Source organism: Rattus norvegicus, chromosome 13 (genome assembly GCF_021556685.1).
Source record: "Rattus norvegicus strain SHRSP/BbbUtx chromosome 13, alternate assembly SHRSP_T2T, whole genome shotgun sequence".
Classification (NCBI taxonomy): Eukaryota; Metazoa; Chordata; class Mammalia; order Rodentia; family Muridae; genus Rattus; species Rattus norvegicus.
In genome coordinates, this window is record NC_141546.1 from 81,775,685 (window position 1) to 81,787,687 (window position 12,003).

Genomic DNA, 12,003 nt, shown 5'->3' on the forward strand with positions numbered 1-12,003 from the left:
ATTATAGACACATGCCATAACATCTAGCTCGCTTTCATTGTTTGAAGCTGCTAAATTTGAGTTAGCCTGTTACAAGACATAACATAAAATTCATACCTGGGAAGGGCATTTCCAACTTATTCTATGAGGCCCACACCATCTTAATACCCCAAACAGACTGTAACAGTAAAGAAACTCACAAAACCATTACCAAATTAGCAGGCCCTTTCTATGGAAAGAGGACAAGTTGCCATAATTGAGTGTGACTTATCCCAGGTAAGCTATAACATGTTCAAACTCCAGTGGTTTCCTTGTGTCCCAAATTCCTCCAGTGGTTTTGACATCCACCAACACATCATGTGTCACCCTTTATTTTTCCCTGTGTTGTCCTTAACTCAGGCTTCACACACAGAAGCCATCTTTCTGTTTCCTAACTTGTCACATGCTTTCTGTTTCCTACCTTGTCACATGCCTATGACAAGCTCAGTCTCCTTCATGCTCTCTTAGGGACCATCTCTTACTGATCCTATAGCAGATGTGCCCTGGGTTCTGCCTCAGGCTTCTTGTCCCCACCTCTCCCATCTTTCCACCACATTCTATTAAGACTTTTGTACCAAAGCATCACTAATTGTTAATTTAATTTTTGTCTAGCCTGTGAACTCCAACAAATTGAAAGTACTATTCAGAGCATCTTTGAGTCTAAATGCTCGACACCATGCCCGGCATATGGTAGACCCTTCATATATATCTATTGATTTGTATCTATTGAATAGTCGGTACTACCTAGAGATAAATCCAGTGTTGCAGGGCTCAGAGATGACTAATTAAATAAGTGGTCCTTCCACTGGAGACTGGAGGGTTCCAAAAACAAACACATTTCCACTGAAAAATACATCATATAATTTGCATGTATTCATAGGCTTACCATGTCAAAGCATTGATCATATGCCAGCCTATCTGAGGCACTAGGAAAAATGTGGCTAGGTCTATTTTTCTGATTAGAAAACTGAGACCCAGGAAAGAAGAAAGATAAGCCTAAGATTCTGGTGTGCGATGAGGTAGACCAGTTAGCCCCATCTCCAGTTGGCTTATTCAGTGGTGTTTAGTTTTGTCTGCTCTCTCCTATATGTGCTTCAGCCCCAACCCTACCTACAGAAAGCAGAAATTAAGAGCTTTTGCACTTACCTCAGGCTTTGTACATTCTGTCTCTATTTCAGTTCTTTGCCTTCTATAACAAATGAACTGCTACAGGTTTAGGCAGCCCTGTACCAACCAGAGTTAACCCTCTGGTCCCTAGACTTTCTGGGCATTGCTTTTTTTTGCAAACAGACTACCTCCTTTACTCACCTCTTTAAATGCTAATAAAAATGAAAAAGAGCCTTTGAACGAAAGTTGATTAGATACAACAGGCCAACAGCCCATTGTCTTTCCTGCTTCACATCTTGCACTCCATCTCATCGCAAGATACAGCCCACTAGGTCTACCACAATCATGTGCTCCTCCTCAGCGATGATGAAGACCACTGCTGATCCTGTCTAACGTTCTTGAGTGGCTCTTCTGTTCTTGATTGGTGTGTGCCTTACTGTGCCAGTTTCCCTCATCTGCCCACTATTTTCTGCTTTCTTCTTTTTGTCTTCACCCAACTGCCCCATTGCTTCCATTTTCTTGTGAAAAGAAGGCCTCCTTCTTTTCTGCCTAAGTTTTCTCATCTTGAGAACTGTTTTTTGGTTCTGGTATTCAGGTCCCATCGCTCTTTGTCTTATAGAAAATGATCTGAATTTCCTTCCACTGACTATCCATTTTTTTTCATTTGTTTGATGTCATATTTTAATTTATTTCTTTGCAGCCATCAAATTGCTCAGTCTCTTTAGACCTCTGCCAAATTCCTCAGATTTGCTTTTCTTTTTTCAGTCTAGTACTACAAAATGTTCAGAAAGATGTTTCCTAGTGGGTGGTCCTTGATCCCCAACAACCATGAAGAACAAAGAAACGCCTTTGTATTTTATAGTGCAAATCATAAATTGAGTCCTGTACTAGGGATTCCTAAGGGAACAGAAATGATTATGTAATATACAGTAATATATGATATATGGGAAATTTATTAGATCAGCTTACCGGATATGTTCTGGTTGGTCCAACAATGGCTATCTCACACTGGAGAGACCAAGAATCAATTGCTCAGCCCACAAAGCTGCATAACTCAGAAGTCTGAATCTGGCACTGAAGGTTTAGAAGATTCCTGAAGAACTCCTAAGCTTCAGTTTATTTATAAGTCACAGAGAGAGAGAGAGAGAGAGAGAGAGAGAGAGAGAGAGAGAGAGAGAGAGAGAGAGAGAAATGGTTCTAGCATTGGTGAATGAATTCCACAGCAACAGGACCAATGAATTTGCCAATGGTAGTGAGAGAGAGTAGGAAGAGAGCAAAGTTCAATGGGCAAGGCATCCATCAGTCACATCTTTCCATATGGAAAAGCACCTCCCATATTGAGGGAAGGTCCTCCCACTTCAAATAACCTGATCAAGATAATCCCTCCCAGGAGTTCCCAGCAGTTAGTGCTTTGGGTGATTTCAGATGGGTCAAGTTGACAACCAGGATTTGCCATCACTAGCGCCAAAGTCTGAGGACACAGCAGAGTATGTTAAGATCTTAAAACAGTGATATGTATCACTTAGAAAATTCCCCACGTGTGTCTGATATACAAAGAAAGCCTTGCAAGGAAATCATCACCGTTTGCAGCAGTAATGGAGGTCCTTACTGCAAGAGTTAAGTGCTCACAGAAATCTCTGCCTTTGTGCTGTGTTTACTTCCCCCATTTTGTGTGTCTCCCTTCTTAGGATGGTTCAAGCACCCAGCACAAACCCTCAGAAAACCCATTCCCCTTTGCAAGATTTCTGTCCCAATGACTTTAATTCTCCATTCTCCTTCGGATTTGTCTTCATGTCACTTCTCAGCACTTGAACTCCACTGTCAGTTATAATTGTTCCTATGTCTTTATCCTAGAGTTGAAATCGATTCAGACATGAACTCAATCTTATTCTCTAAGCTAGGTGGCAGGGGGACAAGAAACAGAGAGGGGAAATGTTTTGACTGTAAGGAAGATTGGGTTCCAATTTGGAGAAACAGAGTAAGTAGCTGTGTGTGTGTGTGTGTGTGTGTGTGTGTCTTTGTGTGTTTGTGTGTCTGTGTCTGTGTGTATGTCTACGACTACATGTCTGTGTGTGTCTGTGTGTTTGTGTATTGTGTGTGTCTGTGTCTCTCTGTGTGTGTCTTTGTGTGTATGTCTATGAGTACATGTCTGTGTGTGTCTGTGTGTTTGTGTATGTGTGTGTCTGTGTGTTTGTGTATGTGTGTGTCTGTGTGTGTCTTTGTGTGTGTCTGTGTGTCTGTGTGTATGTCTATGAGTACATGTCTGTGTGTGTCTGTGTGTTTGTGTATGTGTGTGTCTGTGTCTCTGTGTGTGTGTCTGTGTCTATGTGTATGTCTGTGAGTACATGTCTGTGTGTGTCTATGTGTTTGTGTATTGTGTGTCTGTGTGTATGTCTGTGTGTATGTGTGTCTGTGTCTGTGTGTGTCTGTATCTCTGTGTGTCTCTGTGTATGTCCGTGAGTACCTGTCTGTGTGTTTGCTTTTGTGTCTGTGTATGTGTCTGTGTGTCTGTCTCTGTGTATGTGTGTGAGTGTGTGTGTGTGTGTGTGTGTGTGTGTGTCTGTATGTAAACAAACCTCTTAAAACTGAGCCTCAGGACTTCCTTGTGAGAGGTGGGCCTCCTTATTCGTTTTGATTGAAACTATATTTGGATCTTAACTGTCCCTACAGAGGCTAAAATCTTTAGTCCCCTATTTTGCTCCAAGATACCCTCTTGCTATGATGTGCTGCTTTGCCACAAATGAAAAGGAAAAACTGTCAGTCAAAGTAAATGTCTTCTTTTTGTAAATTGATGATCCCGGGTATTTGCTATAGTACCTGAAAGCTCACAGAAAGAGTAAGCCATCCATCCTCTGGTCTCTCCTTTGTCTTCTCCTTCTAGTCAGTCTTTTCCTATTCTCTAACTTCATGTCCATTTCTCTAAGAACACTTAGTCGCATCTTTGAAAAAAAAACTGGGCCTTAAATTCTTTCAATAAAAGTCACTGAATGAGGGTGTGTCAAGGGTGAGACGGGACAGCACCTCTGGACGAGTCAGAACCCTCAATAGGTTACCAAGTAACTGTCAATTCTTTCCCATGACAAAGCAGTGGGAATCTAGAGACAGCCACAGAGATGGGTATTTTTAATTATGAATACAAACAGGGAAACTGAGGCAAAGGAGTTCATGTAACTGCTAATTCTTTGTGAACTGAAAGACACAAAGCCCCAGAGAAACAGTTTCCCATTACTGGTCCCAGTGCTGGGCTGTGGTCCTATTTTAAGATACAATCAATTGCGCTTCGAACATTTTAGGGAAACAGCATGGATTTCTCCATGCAGCTCTGCAGGAGGGCTGTGAAATAGAATTGCCGTGTGTGTGGCCTGCTCCTGGCTTGCCTCGCTTTGGTGCAGGATTCTGGGTGCCACCCTCACTTTCCCCAGGAAGTGTGAACACTAATGTTATTTCGCCTTCACTGTGGGTGATACTTATTGAACTGATCCAGATAAAATTAGTTTCTAGTCCAGTAAATACAATACTTAATTTGAAGAGAACCTCGGGTTTTCTCTTTCCCTTCTGTATTATTTTTTTCCGTGGATACTGCTCATTTCCTTTATTTATAATATGTTTTGGGTTTTCTTTCTGTTCATAAATCAATAGTTTGCAGCAGTAATAAAATATAATTACATACATCAATGCTAAAGGGTCACGAAGATTGCCGTTCTTCTGTTGTATTAACTTAGCCAAGTCTGAGGTCCGAGTTGTATTTCTTTCTAATGGAATCTCACAGAGACTAAGGCGTAGCCCAGGCTGTCCTCAAACTTTCAACAATCCTCTTGCTCTGTAGTCCTGAAAGCTGGGATTATAGGTGTGAGTCACAGTGCCCAGTGTTGCATTGTCTAAGTAAACAAGGGAAAGATTTCCTAAAGATCCCCATACCAGTCCCTCCTTTATATGTGTGGCTGGGGAACCACTTGTTGTGTGCACAATTTGGGTGGTGCAACCCAGGAGTGTAGAACTTAGGACCCACAAAAATGGGCAGTATTTGCAAATATGAGAGTAGGTAAAACGTCCTATGCCCAAGGGAAAGTCCAGAGATCTTTTATCCATCCAGATGTTGGCGCCACATTGATAGAAGGTATGGGGTGCTGTGTGGGTTGCCAATGCACATTCGAGAAGTATTTGTGAATGCCTACTGTGTGCTCATCATTGTTTTGAAGGCTAGAGAAATGATAGAAGAAAGATCAATATAGTTCCCCACCATTACAGAGTGTGTAACCTAGCGAGAAAGACAAGTCATAATTAAATAACCAAACAAACGATAAGATACTCATAGGACAGCTGAGGCGGGGAAGAGGTATGGGGACTTCAAGAGCTCACAATAGTGATTCCCAGCTGGGAAACTGAAAGGAGAGTGACATTTGTGGGTTGAGCTTTAATAAAACTTGAGTTAGCTATGTGACAGACCGGAGGTCAGAAACTGGAAAAGACAAGAAGGAAGAATGATACATCAGGAAAAGGACCCTCTCTCCACAAAGGCCTAAAGGAGATGCACGCGGCTCGACTTAGTCAGTGAGGTGACAGAAGGAGAACATCCAAATGGACTAGCTAAGATGGTGCCTGGTGAGGCAGAAAAGCAGCCAGAGGCCACATCAGGAAGGATCTCATCATAGCCATGGCTCTCTGAGGTCCTTAAAGCAGTGGGGAATCATTGAGAGGTATTCATGGAATTTTTTTCAGAATTTATGATGTGATCTTATTGGATTTTTCAAAAAGATACTTGTCAGTTACACTATAAAAAGTAGTTGCAGGGGAGGGGGCACTGGAGAGAGCATCATGTCTGCTGTGCATTTGTGAGGGCCTTATTTCAGATCCCCAGGACCCATGGAAAGAGCGAGCATGTCAGCAACATCTGTAATCTCAGCACCATAGAGACAGACAGACGGACAGACAGACAGATACCTGGAGCTCGCTGGCCAGCCAATCCAGTCAAATCAATGAGTTCCAGGTTCAGTGAGAGACTCTGTCTCAAAAACTAAGGTGGGGAGCAATTGAGAAAGACACTTCCAATTGACCTATGGCATCCACATGTACACATATACATGTATACATACTCATGCGCATGTACTAACACACACATGACCACATGCACGTGCGCATACACATCATAGTTTCAAGGCACCTGGAAAAGAAACATGGAAAAACCAACTAAGTGCCTCCAAAGAGTCAGAAAGGAGTCTGCTCCTACACGGAAGGCTGGTGGGGACTGTAGCCAGGACCAGGGGCTCAAAGAAGCCCTGGGCCCGTGAGGCTCTAGGTCAGATCAACCTGAAAATGAGGTTGCCCTGGTATGGCTAAGACTCAGAAAAGCAAGTGGCCTCCTATTTCTTCTGCTAGTGAAGAGCAGGTACAAAGGTATCATTTCTGAGCACCGAGCTAGAAAACGCTAACGTTAACTCTCACCACCTGATCTATGAGGAGGAGCCATGGTGATGCACACTTAGCCTACAGTTAGTCCGTGATTTGGTTGAAAAATGTAACAGTGCAGGAAGAAGGGTGGGGTCATGAGGCTAGAGAATGTGAATAAGCCAATGGGGATTTAATGAAGGCATCTACGTTCTACTGAGGTGGTCCACAAACCTGGGTCTGTTTGCAAGTGGGCCGCTGTACAGTCAGTTAAACAGCTTACCCCTTCCAGTTTGGAAAGGAAACAGAGAAAAGAAAAGATGGAGGGGCTGTTATTGGGAGACCTCTGCACCTGTGGTGATCTGATCACTCTTGACAGTCAGTCATACAGGCAGGGATTGGGCATTTTCCACTTGTCCACAGCTCACATTGCCCAACATATTTAATTGTAGCAATGATCACAAGTAATTTCCACAGAGTAAGATGTAAACATGCAGAGGACATGGCCCGGCCAACAGGGAAAAGGGGGCTCTCCAGGAAAGGTGATTTGTCCACTGGTGCTGAGCACAAGGGTGGGTAGGAAGCAGAGACAAGGCCAGAAAGGCACGCTGGTTCTCAGTGCCCTGTGATGGGCTCCTAATCTGTCTTGTTTGTCACATTCAGAAGGCTGATGTTCTAGAAAACAATAGGGAAAAGGAGAATAAAGGATCTAGGTTGGTTTAGTTTCAATACTGAGAAGACACTAAGAGCTTCAGCTAGAAATTGTTGTTAGAGGCTCTGGCTGGCTGGAAGAGCATATCCATTCATTGATAGAACAGAAAGACACTCAAAGAAACATCTACCAGGTAGACTGGAACACCTGCTTTGATTGAGAAAAAGTGTCTGGCTAAAAACATGGAAGACACTAACAGACAATAACAGTCAAAACCGATAAAAGTCCTGAGGAGAGCCCCTTAGGAAATGCTACCCCAGGACAGGAGGAAAATAAGGGAGTCAGAAGCTGAAGGAAATCAATATGAGGTGGGACCCTGGGCTTAGAGAAAGGAAATAACATCACCGTACTGATAAAAACTAAGAACAAAGACTTTTGAGTGTGTCAGAGATGGGACCTTTGACAGCACGGAGAAGTCAGAGCGTATCTCCATGAGCTTTACAGAACCTAAGACAAAGCCGTCAGACTGAAGCAGTCCTGGATCTCAGGACTTGGTGAATCCTGCATCTATGATTGTGGTCCATGGTGAGCTTCTTAACCTATCTGGGAAAAAAAAAAAAAAGATCGTTCAAGCCCTAAAGTCACACTGCACAAAGTAATACACCTAGATGGAATGGTGCCTCTTACTTTGTACCCTTGCAACCTGACGCTTCATCCAGCCTCTTCCCTGTCTTCAGGCCATCTTAGCCAGGTTGCAACCCATCTCCACTTTTAACAGTTTCAGAGGCAATTCCTCAGCTTTGGGCAGTCTGCCCTGTGGTTTCTGGAAGTCCTCGACCAGGTCAACAAGAAAACAGGCCTCTCTGACCCATAATTTCTAAGAAGGCATGCTTGACACACTGAGGAATGACTCAGTTAATAAGAAGAGTCAAGCCAGAGATTTCCCTCTTGTGAAAAGTCAGAGCGCGGGGCCACTGCAGCTGAGGCAAACAGGCTGCAGTCCCTCAGAGTGTGCTGGAGGGAACTGAAGACCTCTGTCCTACCCCAAACCATCAAAAGCTTGGGGTACAAAGAACCATCTGTACCACACCCCGAGAACAAGTGCCAATGACATTATTCATAAGGAATGGTTGTCGTCAAGGTCTTGCCATTGGGGTTTTTCCAACTTCTGGTACCCAGAACTGAGAATCCTTCAGTCAATGTACAGTGCTTAAAGCAAAGGGCATCAGTTAACACCAGACAAGCATACTGAAAGCCCAGTGGGATGGGAAGCCCAGGATCTAAACACATCCTTACTGTAGGTAATAGGACAGCTGGCAGGCTTGCCGGGAAGGGCCGGGCAATACGGTTCCATCAGCTTTCCAAGACTAGAAAGTGTGTCGAACACGTGCTGAGTACTAGGACGGCAGAGCATGATGTCTTTCTGAGGAAGAAACTGCCTCCTTCAGGAGATTAGTGAGCAAACAACAATGAAATGATGAACAGCACGAAGGCAGCTAGCAAAGGCAGATGTGTGGTGCTGCCAGAGGACACTCATGTGAAAAAGTGGAAAGAGAAACTTAAGAGGGGCTCTGTACAGCTAGGACATGGCACTTGCCTAGGATTTGGCAGTCCTAGGGTAGATCACTAAGACCAGAAAACAGGGAAAGAGGAACACAGAATAGCTTCATGGAGAAGCTGCTGAGCTTGTAAACGCTTCATCTGTATTACACGAATAGGTACACTGGCATTTCACAGCCAACAGTTGGGAAGGGTAACCGGCCCCAGCCAATGACCCAAAAGGTCCATGTCGTAAAGTAATTTGCTGAGATGGGAATTTGAATGGGCTTCCAGAGTCTAGAGAGTCCTTGCCAGCCATAGATCGAGTGTGTACCACACTGAACACCTAACATCTGTGTCTCCACACAGCTTAGCTCACTCCTCATTGACATTTACACAGTAAGTCTCTCACTGATTTTTTTTTCTTGTGGACTCGGGTAATAATGCAGTTGATAAGATAACAACGCACAGCAATGAGGTAAGTTTATTTTAATTGCAAACTTGACGTAAATACCTTTAGAAATGATCATAATCCCGTGTTCGCTTAAGATCCATTAAGTCTGAAAGGATCCCTTACATTTTATGACTATAATGTACTGCATTTTATGGTTGAAATCATCATGGTGGCATTCACGATTCTGGAGATTCACCAAGGTGAACGTGTCAAGAGAGTCATCGATCAAAGACTGTAGGTAATATATTTTATTGACACTGTACTAGATACAACAAAGTCTTTTAAGTTTTAAAAATAAAACATATTCTCCCTTACACGATTTCTCTACAAGTTGCAGACAGCTAACAGACCCTCCCCATGTCTGACTACTTGGCTGGTACTACCAGAAGACAATGGAGATTTTTATCCACACAACAGCAGACTGACAAATTATTCAAATGAGGATGATAACCTAATTCTCAGGCTGCATGTTTTTCTTTCAGTCTATCTCCTAGAAGATAATAACCACTGAAATGCAAACTCTGGCTCCCTCCCCCAAACCGTCTCTTGAGCACCTCCAACCTAACACAATTCGACTCTCAACCTCCACCTGCTACTACTTTTGCCTTCTTCTGACCACGTGTACCTGATCACCAAAGCTGGAAAACTCGATAGTTGGCCCCGACCTTCCTCCGACATTAATCAATCACTGAGTGGATCAAATTTACCTCCTAACGACTCTCAGTGCAGCCAGGCCTCCGGAGTCCCACAGCTCTACCCTAACTGAAGGCCAAACCATCTGTCAATCACAGACCCTGAAATCTTGTCTATTTCTTAGTCTCCACAGTGATAGAGAGACATTCCCCCAACCCCTCATATTGTGTAACTTGTTTTTGTGGCTTCTTCGGAAGACCTGGTTTGGGGACCGGGATTTGAAGCCCGTTGCCCACAGGTAACGTTGAGAAACTCTGACTAGCGGCTGGTTTTCCCTGGGTGTCCCCAAGCTCTTTCACATCTCTATGAATTTTACTTTTCACCAACCCATCTCCTTCTCATCCTCACATGCTTCCCTTCTTGGCCCATCGCAATCTGTCCTCAGGATGTAATTCAAATGCCACTGTCTCAGCAGAGCCATCTATAAATCTCAGTGGCTCTCCCGTCTGGCCTCCCATGGCACTGGATATAAGTTTCTATTATAGCAGTGTCACAGTTGACTGTAACAACTTGTTAATAGATTTATCTTCTGGAGTGAATCACGAGCACTGGTTCAACCCGGAGTTGCTAGTACCTAAAACACAATACTTGGATCCTTCCATGCCATCAGGAAGTGTTTGCCAAATTACAAGGACCAGTGAGGGAGGCCTGCAGCGACATCATTAAATGAGCCATGTCATCAAAGAAGGAGATTGCCCGTGTGTGTGTGTGTGTGTGTGTGTGTGTGTGTGTGTGTGTGTGTGTGTGTACGATAACGAGAACCCAACGTGTCAGAGAAGGTAAGGCAAAGATGAAGCCTGCTTGCCTGCTTTTAGAGCATTTGCAATTTATCTATCCTAACCAAAGACTAACCCCAGCAGCCTTCTGTGGCCCGTTCGTTAGAGGAGTTCACACTTGAGTACCAGATCCAGCAAATGCTCAATGATTGTGAGGGGAAAAAAGCTAAAAGAAGCTGCTGGTTCTGAATTATGTGAGAAGATGCACAGTAAAAAAAAAATTATCTGCTAAATATTCTTCCTATTTGACACCCGAGATCGCAGTAACTCACACATGGCAGATACACGGAGTGGAACGTGCCGCACATCTGTGGCGTCAGTTTCCATCTGGAGCATAGACAGGCTGCTCTTCCGTCAAGATTTCACTGGCACAACTGGTAGGAAATTACTATGTGCTGGTCACTACGAACCTTCTTCCAGAGAAGACAAGAAAAGATCCCTAAGACTCCCAGCTTTCTACAGCATGGATGATTTTCTACAAATTGGTGCCCTGACTTTGTAATTCTCCTGGGTTCCATAAAGTCCTGAACTTTTGCTTGTACATAACAGGCTTTAGGTAACATTGGGAGGGGAGCTAAGTGTGTTCCGGTCTAGCTAGACGGTTCCACTAAGTACAATTTGTCTTAGGATGCAAGACATTCAAAGGGCAGTGTTTCTCAAGGAGCTTCAACCCCTCAGTGTGTGTTGTTCTAAGTATTTTCAGAGGTTACCGAGGGGTTATATGAAAGCAGGCCATGAGTAGGCTGAGCTCGTTCCTAGACTAACACTGGCTTTTTAGGTGATTTTGTGTCAGCCTCCAACGGGATTTCTCAGGTATCACTCTCAATACTGTGATGGGGGGAAAAAAAAAAGCTTCTACTAGACAAGAGGAAAACGCGGGTCAGTGAACGAGGTGGTAAATCTATTTAATGCCACTGCTGGAGCTCACACTTCAGCCTTCTTCAGGGTAGGACAGCAGAGGAGGTCACACCCAACTCTAACAAACTCACAAATAATGAGACATCTCAGATAAGGCTGATCCTCCAACCCCTCGGCTGCCTCAAACATCTCTCCTCCCGCAGCCTGTACCCCACTGTGGTTCCCTCTATACTCTGAACCGTCGCTCTCGGCCCCACCCACCCCAATAAGCAGGGTCCCGCTTCTGCACCCCACTAACACCCGCGGGGCGCCACCTACCGGGGTCCCGGCCCCGCCCAACCCCACGTGCCGGGCCCCGCCCGGGAGCTAGCGGCCCTTTAAACACCCCCACCCTTACACACTACCCCCCCCCCGGACGGCAGCCGAAGAGGGACAAACTCATGGCGTACAGCCAGTCTCTTCCGCGGAGCATGTCCCCCGCAGCCCTAGCCCGCTGGGCTCTCCGCCCGGGGCTACGGTCC

At 44.5% G+C, this 12,003-nt stretch overlaps 1 long non-coding RNA gene across 1 annotated transcript in view; it reads right to left on the minus strand.

The window, feature by feature from the left end:
• Nucleotides 1–12,003, minus strand: part of LOC134481528 (uncharacterized) — a 174,870-nt gene that overhangs the window by 161,777 nt on the left and 1,090 nt on the right. The window lies entirely within an intron of this gene.